Source organism: Diachasmimorpha longicaudata, chromosome 3 (genome assembly GCF_034640455.1).
Source record: "Diachasmimorpha longicaudata isolate KC_UGA_2023 chromosome 3, iyDiaLong2, whole genome shotgun sequence".
In the NCBI taxonomy this organism is placed as follows: Eukaryota; Metazoa; Arthropoda; class Insecta; order Hymenoptera; family Braconidae; genus Diachasmimorpha; species Diachasmimorpha longicaudata.
In genome coordinates this window covers 3,623,775-3,643,502 of record NC_087227.1, presented here as the reverse complement: position 1 = coordinate 3,643,502, position 19,728 = coordinate 3,623,775, and the positions used below count along the sequence as shown (strand labels likewise).

Below are 19,728 nucleotides of genomic sequence, written 5' to 3'. Positions count from 1 at the left end.
AAATATCCTTTTGCTCTCGTAGGTATGAATTCGTCTAATTGGGAAATTACGAATGAGAACTATACTATACTTGAGAGTTCAGATCAAGTTATAATCAGATAGGCATGATCTCAGTAGAATGAAAGGTTATCTAGACCCGATTTCTTTCAAGTCGGGTTTGGCGAATCAAACCCAAACTATCTTTCCAGTTTATGCAGTCATATTCGAACACATGTATTCCGAGAATGGAATTTTTTATATGGAAACGTAGCTTATTTACCAAACAGTGTTCATCATTAACTAGGCGCTGAGAGGCAGAGCAACTAAATCCAGTCGAAGTATCCAAGTTTCAAGGATATTATTCAAGCTGAAAAAAACTATCAAGCTCCTATATCTGTCCATCATTATTATGAGAATTATTATCCAGTAATTAAATGAATGTCATTTTTATTGAAATATATTTTCCCGTTTATGATAATATATGTATACGCGTGTGTGACGCGATCGAGACAAACCATATCGCCGAATAGCGTAGTGATGAGAGATTAGAGGTAGTTGGGTAGTTAGTTAGGTTCGACTTGACCAAATTTCGACTGGTATTTCACCAATATTGCCTTTTGGGCACGTTAATTATTAATTTCATTTGTTCTTATCTAAAATCTCTATCCTGCAAATATATACTAAAAATAATTACTGTGACATACGTCATTAAAAATCAAGATCGGATCAGCACGGCTGCCTGCCTGTAAAGTGTAACGAAAGCCTGAAACTGGTTCTCATGAACCGGTTTTATCCCTCACAGGCAATTCACCGAAAATATAATGATGACTATGTACGAGGAACTCAAGTGACTGGTGAACCTGTCATCCAAAATAATGAATCATGATTTGTCAATCCGTCCTAGATGTATCACAAAAAACATCAATTTAAGACGATAAAGTATGCATCTGATGTATCTTTTTGACGGAATTATCATGACTATAAAAAGACGATTAATATATCGAATGATCATACGGATAATTGAATTAAACGAGTTGTGGATTAAACCAACAAATTATTAAACCTTCTCTTGGGTTCCGCCGTAATTTACTACCCTTACTCGGTTTATCCGAGAAAAGGTATACTGGAATACCGCCGTCGTAAAAAAGATAGTCGCGTACCTCGTAATATATCGTCGTAATGGGCTATCATTTTGCCATATTCTTCTTTTTTTTATCTCAAGAGCCTGTAGACAATGCGAGTGATTGTGTTTTAAAAAGAAAAGAAAAAATAAATTAATTCAGGGACTTTCGCAAATTGTTATTATCCACAATATATCGATTCTAGTGAGAGAAATGTGGAAATAGCCTCACGGAAACGTCTTGGACATCGTTGTTCGCCAATACCTCTTCCATGAAACAATACATTATCATATCCAACGCAAGTGAATAATTCTCTTTGTCGATTTCGAAAATGGAAGTGATAGTGTTAATCGTTGTTCAAATTTTTGACAAAGTTTGACTAAATTTTGAAATATCAAAATTCTTAAAATCCTTCTGATGTTATGTTCCAAATCAATCCAATGATAGTTCAGGGTATCAGTTACAATGTTACTGTATCTTGGTTGGAAGATTATTACGATAGTTATATTTGTTAATTTTACTACAAAGCTTCAAATCCAAGCTTAAACCTACCTTGGTTTGAAGGCTGGTTGAATTTGGCCCAAACTCGAATGTGGAGTTCGATTCAAGTTTGGATGCTAGGGTTTAACGAAATTAGTCTGTACTTAGAGCAAACTTCATCCAGTCTTGAACATCGAGTTCGATCCGAGTTTGGGATTCAATCGTTAAGCATCTCTTCAATTTATCAGGGAATCGATTAAAATAATAGATTTCAATAATTATCAATCCCAGATGAATTGATTATTGAAAAAATGTAATTATCTAACTTAAAAATTGACTGACAGGCCCGAAATTCGATGATGTTCTTGGCAGAACGCACGGAACCCCTGGAGTGCGGGAGTCTTCGTCATGAGACATGGAACTTGGCTGTAAAAGCTCCTCTCACAACTCCTGGATTGGACTCCTGATAATTCCATAGGATGAAGGTTGGTTTACGGTGGAGTTCCAAGACGTGTTATTCTAGTTCATCCAAGTTCTGCACCCATTGTTCAAGCTTGGATTTTTTCATTTAGGATATAATGTTTCAACATTACGGAGTATCATGTTGATAAAACTTTGCCATCGATATTTCAGAAATGGTCTCCAATTGAAAAAAAAAACAGATTTATTCGTTCCATCTACAGGGGAAGTTCAGAAGGGTCAAACCATCTATAGGGAAGGGCCAGGCTGTCGAACGGGGACGATGAACAGGATCAATTTCTCGAGAGATTGGAAGATGTCCCCGTAGATGTTGATAATTTTCTGCGGGTAGAAAGGTCAGTATATTAGCAGAGAAGGTTAGAACGGTCAGATCAGCTATCGGATCAGAACGGCCAAGCCATCTAAAGGGAAACCTCAACAGTGTCATGTTTTCAATCGGAAAGGATCAAAAGCAACTTAATGGAATAGGATAAAACATTGAATTGCGTATGTACAAAAGTCAACATGGATAATGCTCATGTTGCTAAATCATTAGCAGAAAAAACTACTACACTTGTTTCCATTTACGCTGTAGTTCGGCTGCAGTACAATTCCAAAACAATCACCATCTAATTTTGACATATCTGGAATCGCAATCACTGAAACTATCTGTCACAATTATCATAAATAGTCATATTTTGAAATTTGCATTTCAAAACTATGGACCCCATACCGCGTATAAGGCGAATTTTCAGAAAACATGGGAATTTTAAGGGCAATCTCGAGTATAAACAATATGACGAAACTTCAAGTATACAATCCCGATTATATAGTTGTCATTTTTTCAAAATTCTCCTAGAATTTTTCAATTTCTCACCATATTGATCTATGTTGGTGGGGTGCGGCGAGTACGACGCGACCCACGGAGTTCGAAACTTTTACGCGACCAACGGAGTGTTAAGAGGAGTGTCCGGAGGCAGAAGGGGGGGGGGGAGGCGTTCTATAGCCAATGTTGTTAACTTTACTTTTGAATATTTTGTTTATCAATTATATAGTGAGTCAAGTGAATTGTGACTAATTCTTTGCAATCCCATTCCTTAAATTTTTGAATCGGCCCCTTTCGGCTCACTGGTCATTTGTAGCAGTACTGAAGAATTTACTGGCGTACTGGGAAGTATACTTGAGTCCAGTGTTGGGTAGAATAGTATTTCATAAACAGTGAATATTTTAATGCTCGATGACTTGATATTCTTCAAGACGGAATCATTGTCAGTAAAGACGTACCTGAATATTTGGTATTTTATACGGTTATTTTCGTTTTTGTATTTACTGTCAATTGAAATACGAAATATTGCGTTGTATAATACTTGATGCATCGGTAGATAAAACGTAAAGTATTTAGTGCCCAGCTATAGTATTTAAGTTTTTCTACTTTCGCATGCAATGGAACATTTCTATTTGGAATATTATCAATATTGTTTTTAGAAATGCCGGTGAAAAAAATGAACTGCAGAATTCGTTGTTGGCTACGCCAATTATGCATCAAATTTCATAGCCCATTTATATCATCAACAGCTGTAAATTATTACTAAAATAAATGGTTGAAAATATTCCCAAAAAATGTATCAATTAAAAAATAAAAATTGGAGACTAAAAAGTTAGAATTCTAATTGAATCTCAATCTCATTTAATCTCGATCATCAATTCTACATGGATGATTAAAAATATCTTGAATTTTAACGACTTATCAGTCTAAGAATCCCTCAGGAGCTTATTGATTGATTTTTAACCAAAAATTATTCAAAAAATCCATAATTCCACAGCTCATCAGTGAATTCTAATACAAACTCATTCATGTTCTTATCAAAAAAACTAAATAGCGGGTATTTAAATTTTAAGTTATTTATTATTTAGAACCAATTCAAGTAGTCAAAACTAGAGACAGTTATTACTAATGATGCGTTGAACTACTGACTACACGAATATTCAATACTCTACTGTCTACATGTAAATCACTCTTCCGGTATTTGATATTCTCCTCAGTTATGAATCCTACATACTGGTATATGTAGTATGTGAACTAATAAATAAAATTCTACTTAAGTATGTCCATTCCTACTAGAGTTTTGCAATCTCAGGGGAGGAGGAACTGCAACCAAAAATGACTATGATTTGAATGACTTCGTGCAGATATATCTCTTATAAGCGTTAACATTTGTATTAATGTTTGGATTTTTCATCACGCGATGCAGATATTTTGTGATGTGCCTGTTGGAATTCTCCTGACTGTCCACTGGCAGTTGCAGTTTTTCCAAAACTCATCATGAAACAACTGTTAAACATTTGTTCTCGTTGTTGCATCGATCCCCTGAGAGTCCTAGAAATGGACACGAAGAAGAGGCGAAGGGAGGCAGGAGGGTGATGGGTTAAGATGAAGTAGAGAATAGTCCTGCGCTGTCCCAACGGAGAGAAAACGAGGAAAAGACACTGAAGACTCCTTTTCTCACGACAGACACAAAAGACCTCTGGATGAAACAAGTTTCTCTCTCATTCTACTTTTCTTGTCTCAATTTTTCCCCCTCATTTTTTCGCTGAGAAAAACATTCTACGATCAAAGAACACGGTAAAGAGTGGAAGAGAGATGGAAATTGTCGGTGAAGGCATATAATCGAGTGTTCTAGATATGAAATTTATCGCACCAACACGATTTATTATCAACAGCATTTTTTTTCCAGAATTGAGGAAACGATCAATCCAGTTATGAAATGAGACATGAAATTATCACTGCGTGAGAATTCATAATTTATGTCTGGTTGACCTCAGCGGGATAATTAATTGATAGTGAATGCATTCCAATTATTAGTACATATAGTGACTGAATAAAGGAATGAATCGATATAGATAAATTAATTCAGTTTATGATTTTTTTTTCAATCCATGACATCAGGAAATCTAATCCCATTTATCATTGGATGTAGTTGTACGTCGATAACACCGGAATCTACGGAAAATTGAATTAATCACTACAGCATTTCTATATTTATTGAGCGCCATTCCCTGTTGAACAACTTTATCAATTATTCCCTTTTTATTTATTTGCTTTTTTCATTGAATAAAATGTACAGGCAGCAAGGGCTTCAATTTTTTGAAAAATACACATTTTCGCCAATAACTTTGTTTTTCTATTGTTCATAGTTGCAAAATGGTTTCCAAATGATTTTCTTTGCATTTTACAATTTACTGTATATGTATGCGATCGGTACTAGTGGAACGAAGCGAATATTCCGAATTCGAAGAATCGTCATTTCGAAGGGTCAAATTTTGTTAGTATTGAACTTTTAATTCCATTTCGTGTCATGAAAACAATATTTTTTACATTAAATTTTTATTCCACGAAGATATCCGAGGTCAAGTGATTTTTTTTTGTTTTGTATCATTAATGATGCACATATCCATTAACTGTTAAGGGATAGGGGGAAACATTTTACAAAGAATATATTCGTTCTGGGAATATGAATATTTTTGATGCATAACCATATTCCAACTTGAAAGTTAGTGTCAGCCATATCTACTCTTTCATGGCTAAAACAACTAAGGCAGAGGAGGAAAGGAGTCTTAAAAATGGAGTCCAAGATAAAATAATTTCCCAATAGTTGAGCTATTACCCATTAAGAGAAATGAAAATATGAATATTTGATAAAAGGCTGTGTTTGCCAATATCTCGAGAACTAGCACATATGAATAAATAGGCAAATGCCATTAGGAGGCGAACATTTCTTTCGCTTTCGAATGCCGGAGGCTTCATTCAACTCCCCACCAAAATTTTCTCATTACACCACAACAAAAATCTTCAAGGTAAGCAACAAAAAATTGAAGGAATGATATAATAAAAATGAAATAATGATTTAAGCCAACTCTGAAATACTTCAAGTTTCTCGGTGGTGAGTCTGTATACCTCGAACTGAATAAAGGACGAAAAAAAGTAGAAAGAGAGAAACCCATGGAATGAGACCATAAAAAGAAGAAAGAAGTGGTAATACCGGTCTGCGTATAGACGCGCTTGTATTATAGCCAGTCCCGCTGGAACCCTCCGAGGCATGAATCGAAGGAACAGCCAAGAGAAAGGTCTTCTCTCTTATATTTTATCGCCTCGTGGATGGCAAAGTCGAGCAAAACCGCTCAAACGTTCGATAAAACTAAACTAGAAAATAAAAACATAAATATCCCTCGAAAATACAAAAATTCAAATATGCTTCTTCCCGATAATTGTCAATATCTTCAGAACGTTGACAGATAAAGCAATGGGGTCAACGGCATTCGAAAGTTGAAAAAATTTCCGATCCAAACTCTACGTAAACTCTATATAAACCTATCTACTCCGATTGATTGATACGAGGTACGGGGTAATTATAATTGATACTTCCAGGTAAATTTTCACGATAACTCTACAGAGAGCAATATCCAACGAAAATTACCTATCTTTTTATATCGTTCGATAGAAAAAAATACTCAATAAAAATTTGACTTTCAGGGGATGAACTGTGGGACGAAATTAAATTCAACTACTTTTTAGGTCAAGTTTTATCGCATATAATACCATAAGTGCTTCAAAATTATCGAATATTTCCCGATAGATTCGTTGCAAACAAATGAAGGAGTCAAGTTTTTCAGGCTAAAAAATCACGAGTGCGAAGCACTTCGTTTGTATGCAGGGAACCTAGAGGGAAATACTCTATAATTTTGAAGCTCGAGTGGTATTCAGGAGATTATTTTTCCTATCCAAATTTCGGCCAAGAGAATTGTGCCATGAAATGAAAAGAGGTTTATTTGGTTAAGTTGTCGTTTGTTTCTTTATATATAGCCTACCCGCAAAATTATCAAAAAATTATCGCATGTAATACCACAAGAGCTCCGAAATTATCGGATATTTCCCGATAGGTTCGTTGCAAACAAATGAACGTGTCAAGTTTTCCAGTTTAAAAATCACGAGCGCGAAGCGCGAGTGATTTTTCTGGAAAACTTGACGAGCTTATTTGTTTGCAGGGAACCTTGAGGGAAATATCAGATAATTTCGAAGTTCGAGTGGTATTCGGGGGATTATTTTTTGCATCCAAATCTTGGCCGATAGAATTGCACCATGAGACATAATTTTCAACGAATTGCCATTTAATCTGTCAGATACAATTGAGGGTTACTTCAACATTTGTTTTTTTTTATATATATCAACATGCAAAATTTCCAGTGAAATTTCCAAGAATTTCCGCTGAAATACCGTGTTGGCTGTACAAAATAACGTCGAATGGTGCAATCCTATTGGCCAAGATTTGGATGGGAAAAATAATCTGTGAAAAATTACGATATCATCACTTGAAATTTTCTGCTCATTTCTCTAATCGGTAAGCGCACCTAATTTCCGTAATTTTCACTGAATATTTTTCTTCGCGTTGATAATCAAAGGAAATAGAGAAATAGGTAGAATGGAGAATTGGCATATAGTTTAGCTCCTGAATATTTTGCACCGTTTCAAATGGGGTGATTTTCAATCTGGTAACTCCTCTCAAAAGAAACTTTTAGGGGAAAAAAATGGAATTCCTGTGGAATTGTCTGAAATGATGCTCAAACAGGCAGACAACATTAGGTAACAAAGAGAAAACAAGGAACAACTCAGAGTCGAGCAAATCCCGGGGCCATGGAGGAGCCTCGTCAGTTTGGGTGAATCACGTACGTTCTGTTTCTGTATATCTCTTTCTATTCTGTAATTCTCCCCCTGGTTGCATTAATCATGCGTAGCTAATTAACGCGGGCATTGGGAGGGGGAAAATGAGGGAGAATATGGGGCTTGTCATTTTCATTCGAGAGGGGAAAATAGTGTAATACGGGGCACAGACTCACAAGCACGTAAGCTTCCGCCGCTCTGCGTGTTTATTTGGGTATTAATCTCAAGGGCATTGACTCCAGGAATGGGGGAGGGGGTAAGAAAAGGCTTGTTTACTGTGAAATAGCTCTGTAACCATTGGAGATAGAGAGAAAAGTTTTCAATAAACATTCGTAGGCCCGTCGAGAACCACTTCTTTTTTGTATTAAAACTACTTTGATACTTCCAATAGATACGGAGATATTTCAAATAAAATGCTCGGGTACGTTGTCTTTGAAGGTTGAATGAAGATATCTCCGTGGATAATGTTGATATAAGAAAATCTTAAACGAAAAAAATGTGCCAGTTAAGAAAACAAATATCTAACGTTCTGACCTTTTTTTTATCCACAGATTACGAAAATACACGTGATATGAACTTGGGTTCTTTGTTTCAAATGACTGATTGCTAACTTCGCTAATGTTAAGGAAGATACAAGAGTGTGGAGGCAAGAGTGAAACTTTTTTTTATGTTGATGCTGTTGTTCGTGTTGTTGTTTTTTTTATATTGTTAGTTTTATGTTGACTACTCAAAATATTCTGAAAAAACTGCTTCGGAAAAATATGTTTGGTTAGGACTATTTTTTCTCAGACATATTTTTATGTAAAACTATATTTTTAACTAAAATGTTTCACAAAATAATATTATCCAGAATTTTTCAATTATATCACATGGTTAGGCATATTCTGGGGTAGTAAAAGTATAGACCCCTAGGTATTAATCCCAGAGACCGTTTTGACAAAGAAGGAAAATCCAACACATTCAACTCCATGTATCTTTACCACGATTTGGTATACTTAAAATATATTCGAAGAAAAAGATGATAATAATGATAAGAGAGGTTATAGGGCTGTAAAATCCTCCTGCACCAAGGGTGCATAAGTATTATCCAATATAGTAGTGCAAGAAAAAATCAAATGTAGACAATATTCAATTGAAAACGACCAATATTTTATGTGAATAACATTCTCTTGCAGCATCAGGGATTCCCACTTTTTTTCATACCTTTTCTTTGTTCGTACACTGAGAGAAAAATATAACTATGCCAATCATCGCTATTTTGGACAAGCAAATACCTAAAATTTCCATTGGAAAATCCACACTAAATTCTTTTCAGAAGAATACTTAAGTGGCAAAATTATATTCTTCTTTGAGTGTAGTGATTAATTACCGATATCATGATTATAATGACTAAAATAGAAGAAAAGTTGTACTTAAAAATATGGTTGTTTCGACAATTTCACGACTTTTCAGCACAGCTTTTGTCCCCTGCCTTTATTATTCACCGAGATGCCTCTAAGAAACATGGAACTCTGAATTTATGGTGAATTTTTAATACTTAAATGCGAGTATCTCTAGAAGTATGACAACTACTGGAATAAATGGTGATAAAAATATTAGTCTTTGGAAGCAAAATAAATAAAACGACAATGTTTATCCTTACATTCCTAATGGCCAAAGAGCGAGTATCTCCCGAGGCCCCGCTCAATTTTCATTAAATGTTTATTCAAAGATCTTGACTTATTTACGATTGAGTCTCAAGGACGTTGCGACTCGGCAACAATTTTTTACATCATCTTGCTAACTTCCAACCCACATCAACGGTTGTTGTGGAGTTTTACGAGTGCGAGGATGTAACAAATATCATGATGATGATGATCATGAACATTACTCAGTCAGAAATAAAAGAATGTGTGAAAAATCTTTAGACCAACTCTCGGTGACTTTTTGCCCCTAAACACTCGATATTCCTCTTATGTTTCATTCTGAGAAGAAAAAACCAGTACTAAAACATCTGTTGTACACAAGGTATCGTATTATTCTCCACATAGAGTCAAGAGCATATACATTATGCACTGCGCGGACGTATCTGCCTACAGACCATAGGTGGTGGTACTATTGTATTATGTATGCTAGGTGTGATGAATAGTTTCTGAAGTCACGCGCAGTTGTATTGATGCGAAATCCAGTATTTGTTGAGATTAATTTCTTGAAACCTTCCAGATGTCATAATTGTCACCGTTTTACAGAGCATAGGCTACAATAAATTGTGGGAAAAATTGGAGTTGGATGAGGGCCAGCACCTTAACAATTTCACCTTTTACATTGAATATTGACTACGGGGTACGTTTTACCAGGGAAGAATGAGAGAATATGGAATATCAGGATCTTTAAGAGTTCCTGCAATAAAAAAATTAAATGTTCTCGACTCTTTCAGAACATCCGATAATTCTTTTAATTTCGTCGAAAAATTCTTAAATCATCTCGACAAGTTTTTAATTGCGAACAGTTGTTTAAACCCTAAAGAGGAATTTTCTTTGAGTCTGTCCGCGCTAAGTCAGGTGACACAGATAGGTTGGAATTGTATTGTAAATGCGAAATATTTAAAAAAAATTCTAGAATGAAATATTAATATTATACCTTTCAAACCTTGTCAACATACGCAATCAGTTGAGTTTTGGACCGATATCTCTGAATTGAAAACAGATAGCAGAATTTTTGTAATCAGATGTGTATTGTTGTCATATCAATTTTCTCTGCAAAAAAAGGTTGTGCGAAAAATTTCCCTATCGACATTAGGTTCTAAAATATTTGTGAAAAACGTTAACCACAGTTTTGACTAATATTTAATGATGAGCTTCCGATCAAATGTGTTCTCGAATGAATAATTGAATGAAGTTTATTAAATTCTAACAAATCTCTGCATTCAATTTTCCCTAAGTAAAGAAACGATTATTCCACTTTCGATAAGCCTCAACTATGGAAGGCTCCAAGCCAAAAAAATTCGACTGACATTTTCACCCCCGTAACCAGAATCATTCACACGTGTGCTCATTCCTCCGGCCCCATTAGCCTCCATGACCAACAAACATGTGCACCATTCCAACAGCCAAACGTACCACTGCAAATTATTCCTGCAGAATAGTCCTCCCCGCAAAATTCCCCAAATGTTTAATTAAGCAAAACGAGCACCAGTTCCAAAATTGAGTTATCAAACAAAAAAAAATATTACCATCACTGCTATCACCCAGACAAAGCCGCAAAAATTATCCCATTAATTTCCAAAACACAAATTGGTAATATGCTAATATGTATCCAATTATCGGACCCCCAACAACGTAGATGGAAATAATGTTGACGGTATATGAAGAAAAAAGTGTGGTAACGATGAGATTGATGAATCGACAGGTGTTGTCGCAATGGAAATTAGAGAAAAAAAATACTAAAACCATTTCTCAGGCATCTGCATGCAATTCATTAATTCAATATCGTCTCACTGGGCTGTACCGCGTGTCAATAAAAAGTGAATGTACTTCATACAATGTCGACAACAAATATTTTCTCTGGGAATATTCATCGAAATTCGGTGATTTGTTGAATTAGAAACAACTATTTTCATGTTTTCGGTGACATTTCGATAACGTTGTAAGATATTTCAATGCGTCTGAGCTTGTTTTGGGGTCGGGGACACCACTCTAAATCCAATCCCTGGCCATCAACTCATTTGCAAACATGCATCGGGGACCCCTGATATCTATTGCATTATGAGAATGGAAACGAAGGAACAAATTTTGTATTTTTAATTCTGAAGATTATTATTAAAAGCGTGGTTTCGACTGTAGTCAAGTCAAGAGGTACTTGACGGAATGAATGCTTGCTATGAACTAACTGTTGCTAGTGAGGCCTAGGATTAAAGCCACCTTCATAAGGTCGAGCAATTTCCTCCTTCTGTCGTAACCTCTGATCTTTCCTATCTTGACCCTCCTATCTAATACCCTGATGTGTTTTTCGAAAAAATTCCAACAAATAGGTCCTCCAAGTCGTTCCCCTTTTAATAACATCAAGAGCTCATAGCAATAGCGCAATGTGACTCGTAAATTTTGTACCCGGGTGACATGTCCGGAATACAAAAAATTCATTCGTAACCATTTGATCGACCAAAAAAATTTCTTCTCGTAACGTATGAAAATATAAGGAGTCTATGACTTGGATCTCCTGTAAACCTTCCGCACTATCCACTGGGATCACTCACGACCTCTTCGACCAGACTCCCGCGAGCGCGACCCGGAAAAAAGAATAAATCCCTTTATTTAACTTTTCTTGCATTTTCCATGCACATGAAACAATTTCAAATTTAATTATAAATATTATTATTGACAACAACCATTGTTGCTGTTATTACTCACCCAAAATACAGTAGTATCCTTCGAAACTCTTGCATCCATAATTAACGAATGATCCTCGAGCAAAAACTTAAACTGTATCAACCATCCACTGAATAATCGGTGATTTTCCAATTCATAAACTGAAACCATAAGATCACTTGCACTGAAAACAATGAACTAAAAAAAAACACAAATTTCAAGTACACAAATGCGCCTCCTGGAAGGAAGTATCTCCAGCGAAAATCATTGCTTCATCTCCGGGCCCGCGGCATCACGAGAAATCATTTTTTAATGACTCAGCGATCAAAATTTTTCTGATAATTACCCGAAAAATCCACAGCACATGATTATTAGAACGATAAATAAATTCCACTTGGATCACTCACGTGTGTTTATCACTCTAGTTTTTCCAAATCGAAGGGTCAATCAAATATCAACAACACCGGGAGTGGGAATGCACTGGAGGCGATGAGGAGTCACTCACTCAAATAAATTGGTGCAGTGTTTTTCAATTTCTGATGATAAAAAAAAACTGATGAGAGTGAACTTTTAGGAGAAGTACGTATTACTTGACACGTCTCGCGTGACCGCTGACTGCTCACTGAGGTGCGTTGCAGCCTGCCGAGTTTCCACGAGCGACGGCCGGCGCTGAAACGCGAAGAGAGGGAGGCGGACGCCAGCGGAGATGCACGAAGCTTGCGCGACGGAGAATTCGTCCGGATTTGCCGAGATGTGCATAATGTAAGGAATTGAGGAGTTTTTATGTTTTAGAGGATTGAAACTTTTTTTTACACCGAAGGAAGATTCACCTCGGGAGAAAAAAAAACATGATTTTCAAGAAAACACGTCCAAGTATACCGCAGTGAAGTGAGAAAACGAGATAAGTCACTTCTGATTAGTGACCGGTTTTTCGAATGGATATCTTAGAATTTACGCAAGATAGCAACATTTTCATGATAACCTTCTTAGAAGAGCAAATTTAGTTCTCTAACAAATGTAATTACAAAATGTACACCATCTGGCTTAGATTCGGAGATATTGCTGAAAATTTTGACAGCGAGATAAGTTAACTTATCTTAGTTTACCATTTCGTTATTGAATGCTATTTTCCCCGGACTATCAGCGTAAGAAGCCGATTTTGGGTAATAAAGTCGTTTTTCACTCGGTTTTCCACTTCCAAATATACTAGATCACTCAAAATTCACCATTCCGCTTCTATAAATATTTACAATTAAAAAAGAAGAAAGAAAAAAGACAGTGTTTAAATGTTAATAAAATAATAAGTCAGGCCAATCCATAATGGGGGGGGGGGGGTATTAAGATTGCACAAACATGTGCTATCAATTTTCCAATTAATACACGTTAATTTTTTGTATGGCATTGAAAAACTTTTACGGGGGAAATAATCGAAATTAATAATAAAACAAATGAAAAAGTGAAATGAGCATGGTACAACCATGTACTAATGATTTCTAATCCATTCATGTAATATTCATGTAATATTTTTTTTTCTGGCTTTAAAAATTTTAAAAGGGGTGAACTATAAAAGGGGACTTAGCATTGAAAAAAAGAGTTGTGTATACCAGTACTATCAAGGCACAATCGTTTTTTTTTCTTCGACTCTAACGCACGATTTTGCTCCCCCCCCCCCCGCCGCGGTAGGCCTAAACTAAAAGTAGACAAAAAAAAATTCGCAGGGTACCTTTAAGTACTCGATAAGTACGATCCACACCGACAAAGAAAGTCGATTTTTTAGAATTCGATGCCAACTTCCCATACCTAAAGATCAGCTATGGAAACTACCTTGACGCATCCTCTTTCGAAATAGTTAGAGACCATTTTTTTTCCATTGTCTGACGAAAAGGATTCCATCGGTTTTGAGACAGTTTATATTGATGTCGAGTTCGGATTCAATCACTGAGCATTTTTTTATTTTCAGTTTAATGGTGCATTTTAATGTTTCAAATGTCAATGTCGGCTATTGAGTTGATTCGCTTTTTTTTCATCACTTACAGTTCTCAAATGGCTATTAGTTAATGTTCCTCCACTTATATTAAAATGTGTCTCAAATTGATAAAGTCGTCGAGAGTTTTCTCTCTTTGACTTCCGACGTCCAACCCATACTTTTCCAATGATTGTGTCATTTCCCTCATGCGAAAAGGCCGATATACCACGAATATATAATTTTACTCTCAAATTAGCTAAAAGGTATTAAAGCAAACTCAAAAATATTCCAAGTGAGACAATTAATTCATTTACAATCTATCCCATTGGAAAAGGTGAACGAGTCAGATGTGGAAAAATATTAAGGCGCGGTTGGAACTATTTGAAAATGGATACGTGACTCAAACTGCCATTACAGATCGCAACCAAAATAACCATGTCATGACCACCGAACCCAATTACCACCCTTCGTTTTGTTTCCGTAGGTTGGTAATTATATTCTATTCTAATAAAAGCTTTATCTCAAGAGTTTATTTATGTTCGCCATTTATGATCATGTGATTCTTTCCAATTGAGCCATAAACCGCAATATTTTATCCAATATCATAAACTGGATGTTTTCGGGACGAAACTAAAAAACCTATTCTCCAGCATAATGACTTTTCACAAAGATCATAAATTAGTTCTGAATTGATGATTTTTCCACCAGAAAATTGATTGATTTGCGAGAAAATGTCAAGTAGATGTTAATGACTTTGACAGGATCAATAACAAATTTTTGATGGGTGAATTCAGACGACAAATGTATGCAAGAAATGGTTGCTCGAAGAGCTTTTCATTAGTTAGAGCAATAAAACAATAACAATAGGAGAAGGCAATCCAGAAAGATATTCCATAGAGTTATATTGTGCCCTCACGAAAGTAATAATAAAAGTAATGAGAAATTTTCTGTTAGTCATAAAAAAAACGATTCATGATATAAAGCATGTCAAAAATATTGTAACAACAAAAGAAAATAGTATTTTTTTCTCCTTTGCATCGCACTATTGCAATTGCTCGAATCGAACTGAAACTATCGAAAATAGCTCGAAAATAGCTCGAAAGTCATGACAACCAGCTTCATAACAATTGCGACCGATAGCGCTGCTCGTACTTGCAGCCACATATCGTAATAACACTTATGTGAAATAATTATGTGATTCTTCTTCAGAAAAAAAAAAGATTGTTCAAAAACATCGCACTGCAAAATCGAATATTTAACATTGAATGAGAGAATTAACCACCATTTTCTTCATATATATTAGATATAATTCGTTTACATGTCGGGTACAAATTTTTTTCCATAATTAGCGGACTGAGAAATTATTTTAATTGTTATAACTGATTGACCATTACACATAATCCTGAATGACATGAGACTAGAATGCCAATATGTAATTAATTCAATTGTCGATTTTTCGAAGTTATTTCTAATGAAGTCAATTTTTATACTGTAGTATATGAGAAATGTGAATTTTATTCCATTGAGATAAAATCGTCAGAGTAATTGAACACTAATACGCATTGAACACTAATGTTTGCATTATGTTACAGGAGACTTTTAATTGTAATTCTGAAAAAAATCTCATTCAATTACCATAAAAGTTACCAACTGGACAGATCGTACGTTTTAATATGAGAATTTCACAGCTAATAAAGAAATTGCTTAGTTACATACGACTAGAAATGAAAAAATATTGTACTGAACATGAAAAAGAGTATATAGAAATGAGCCACTAATATCACTGTCGTAATGCCATGATAAATGCCAAAAGATTGCTTCCAATAATAATACAAATGCAAAACCCTTGACGCCATAATAATCCAAGTTTTAGGCGGGATTTTACTCTGCAGATGAACACTTATGAAGAGAACATTTTTTTAAAAAGATCTGATCGGTCGATCGGTCGATCGGTCTGATCGGTTGATCTGTCGGTTTTTTGAAGGAAAATTATCTCTGACAGAGTAAATAGAGATTTGATTTGAGGGAGGAATAATTTTTAGAAACTTCGAGAAAGTTCACAAGTTCAAAACGCAGCATCATTTCTTTTCATACGTCGAAGAACTTGTTGCTGTTTTCTAAATATTCAATACAATTTGAAGCCTTTCTCGGATAGGAAGAGAAAATTCTTAAATATTATAGGACTTCCCTGATTGTAGGACTAGGTGTTCCATTTAATAATTAGTTAGCTGATCAGGTACTGAAGCCTGGTATATTGGTTCGTTATTTAAACAATTGAAATGCTAGTAAAATATCGGTGTACGATACAAGATTTACTGGGTAATATGTGGTAAACTACATTCGAATCATCTAATCATTAAATTAGATGATTCGAAGTCTATCCAATTTTGCAGAATTATTGAACAGCATGACCGCTATTACTGTAGCATGCCGTCCACCTGGATTCATTACAAGTACACAAACGGTGAATATCCCGAGTGGAAATTATGATCAGGTCCAAACCAGGATTGGATCAAGTTGCGCCTGATGTTGCATCAGAAAATGACATGATGACTAGATCAAGCCCTGATCAGTAGCGTAACGGCCTTTTGAATCAGGATTCGATCAAGTCACCGGTGCCAGACTGGATCAAGTCTCCAGTTCTGAATTGGATTACACGGTTTATTAAATCAAGTTCAGACAAAAGTTGCAAGATCTAAATTAGATTCATGTGTCATTGTTACTCCTTAGACATATTCTATTCGTGTATTTTGCACAATTCACAAAAAGACACACGATATGTTGTAATAAAACTTTTCTTTTAACTTCACAAGAACAGTTAATCACAAAATTAATAAATTGCTTCACACATAACACACAAATTAAAAATTTATTGTCATAACTCTTGCACGGTAGATGTTTTATCGGATTTTTGGATAGTTACAACAGAGGGTTGTATCTCGAGGTTGTCTCGGTGAAATCTTTTGGTGTACTAACTTACTGGAAATCTTCAAGTACAAAACTGAAGAGTGGGTGCAAGCAATTGTTCCTTTGTAGGAAGAGGGGGAAAATAAAATTTCCTGGTTGGAAGAAAATCTATTGCAGGGTGTAAATTATTACGGAATTTGCCGCGTTGCAGATGGCTAAGTTGGGCCCATCGCTGTGACGCGGAGTAGAAAAAACAGGGTCTATATAAATTCTTGGGAAGAGGACATCCGTCAAAATTTTATGGCTCTCAAGAATTTTGGGAAATATTAAAGACAATAATTTTTTCCGTGGGAAAGAGTTGCCACGGTTTTATCAGGAAACAGATTTTTATGCTGTCGTATTGACTCAATTAACGGTAAAGTAATTAATTTATCTGGAATGATGAAAATAATTCAATACTGAAACATTCACACAAAAAGCCAGCATTCTACTTTTTTTCAAAGTGTATATATGCAAAATTTTATAATTTCATTCTCAGGTCTTTTTCCGGTTCAACCTGAAATCAATTGAGTCACATCCCAGCCTCATCAGAAATGATTCATAACCCCGTGTATAATGGCTGAGATCATATCAGGAAGATAAGAATTTGATCCGTTTTATTTCAGGCGACCTGATATCAAATTAAGGTCATGCCGATCAGATCAGAACCTGATCATAATTGACCAGACTTATTTTTGATTACACAAACTGGATCAAGATTTGATCAGTTTCTCATCAGAGATTACTAGCTCAGGCAAACCTGACTGGCCAATACTGATCCGACTTCAGGGTCGCCTGATGAAATTTCCACTCGGGATGATGTCGTCTATTGAATATCGGGGAATTATCTCCTTCAACCGCAGTCTTTGAAAGAAAGTCAAATGTTATTACAAAAACTCGATTAACTCCCCGTGTAGCGACTTCTGGAATCTATAAGAGTGGACTTGAGAAGTTATTAGTTCTCAAATAAAATGTTCCAGGCAAACCATGTTAATAATAATAGAGACTACTTCATCTCAATTTTCGTCATGACGAAATCTTCATTTTTTCGGATGGTAAAAGGCGGACAGTGATTGTATTTCGCGCCTCTTCCTCAAATCACTTGCAGTACTGGGGCAGACTGGCGCTCTCTAGCAGCAACGTAGAGTCCGAACGACCGCCATTTTCTTACTACATTAAATCACTAACATTCAAATCGGTGACATTATTATTATTATTATTATTATTATTATTATTATTATTGTTGTTGTTGTTGTTAATGATAATTAAAATATTGTCACTATAACTTTTAGAAATATACTGACTGAGGAAATACGTAAAAAAACTTGGGGAAGCATTGAATACTTTTCCGAAGACAGTTTATTTTTTCTCGAAGTGTAATCCGGGGGGACTCCGTTTGTACTTTCTCAACTGTAAAATGATCAACTGTACAGAAAATTTTCAAACGGTGAGAGCACCACTGTGCAGGGATTCAACTGTCGAGACAAAAATGTGGCTATACATGTGGACCCAGCGCCACTTGTACAGCTTACCTTTTTGTCTCGACAGTTGAATCTCTGCACAGTGGTGCTCTCACCGTTTGAAAATTCTCTGTACAGTTGATCATTTGTGCAGTTGAACAAGTACAAACGAAGCCCCCCTGTAATCCAAGCATATTCTCCGCTTAGCTTACTCGGTACCACTAAGGTATGATTTAGGGAGGTATTCTCAAGCTTTGATGTCGCCGACAAGAAAACAGGGGACAAGTACCTCCGGAAGCCGTGTGCGGCGCTGTACACTGTCTTCCCCTCATGCGCGTTTCGTCCCCACCACTCGGCAATTTCTGCGGTGGAGCGTTCGAATCTCGGCGAAGGCACTCAATTTTTTTTTTTACAATTTCTCCCAAAAAATGGTTGACATGTAAATCGGAAAATTATAAAGAAAAACATGGATAGGAAAAGAATGAATCGTAATTTTTTAAAGAATCTATTCATCACTTCATACATTCTACGTGAAAAACATAAACCGATAACTGTCCCACGATGAGTTTTTACAGTTCCCAATTGAACACGATTTCACCATTTTCACAGATTCGATTCGCACACGATCTGTAAATCGATTCCTACATGTCTCCATAGGATAAACCAATGGGTAATCGCGAATTGTAAACAAATCTCCCCACACTCCAACACCCCTTCGTGAAAAAACATTTTGGTTTATGGGTGAATCAATGAATTTACTTACATTATTTTGAATATTACTAGTATCCCATTATTCGTAATCAATCAAAAAAATACATTATTCTATATTTCGTTATGAAATAGTTCACTAATTCGCGGGAATGAGTGGGAAAATCATGGGGAAAGAGATAGTCAATTAAGCAAAAAATAACAATGATTCTTATTTTTTTTGTGTTTTCCCTTTATTTTCTTCTTTGTAAAAAATATTTTTACATTTTTCCGTACTTTCTAAAATCATTTTGCATTTTAAGGAATAATCTCTGCGCCGAACAGCTTAGAAGAGTGGGGAAGGTAAAAGTGACCGCCGCGCGCCCTCGTTGCGCTTGCGGGACCTTGTCCCCTGTTTTTCACTTTAGAATACCTCCCTAAATCATACCTTAGGTACCACATGTTGGGCCTATTGTTTGAATCACGTAGTCCCAAAAGTGGGGGGGCTCCGTTCGTACCTTTGCAAATGTACAAATCATGAACAGTATAGAAAATTTTCAAACGTTGAGAG

At 35.8% G+C, this 19,728-nt stretch overlaps 1 protein-coding gene across 1 annotated transcript in view; it reads right to left on the bottom strand.

Moving 5' to 3' along the window:
- The window catches only part of LOC135160686 (slit homolog 2 protein-like), a 238,667-nt gene extending 225,936 nt beyond the window's left edge, over window positions 1–12,731 (bottom strand). The window contains exon 1 of the mRNA XM_064117505.1: window positions 12,141–12,731. The gene's annotated coding sequence lies outside the window, so the exon portion shown is untranslated. The remainder of the gene's footprint in view (window positions 1–12,140) is intronic.
- Window positions 12,732–19,728: the final 6,997 nt, after the last annotated feature.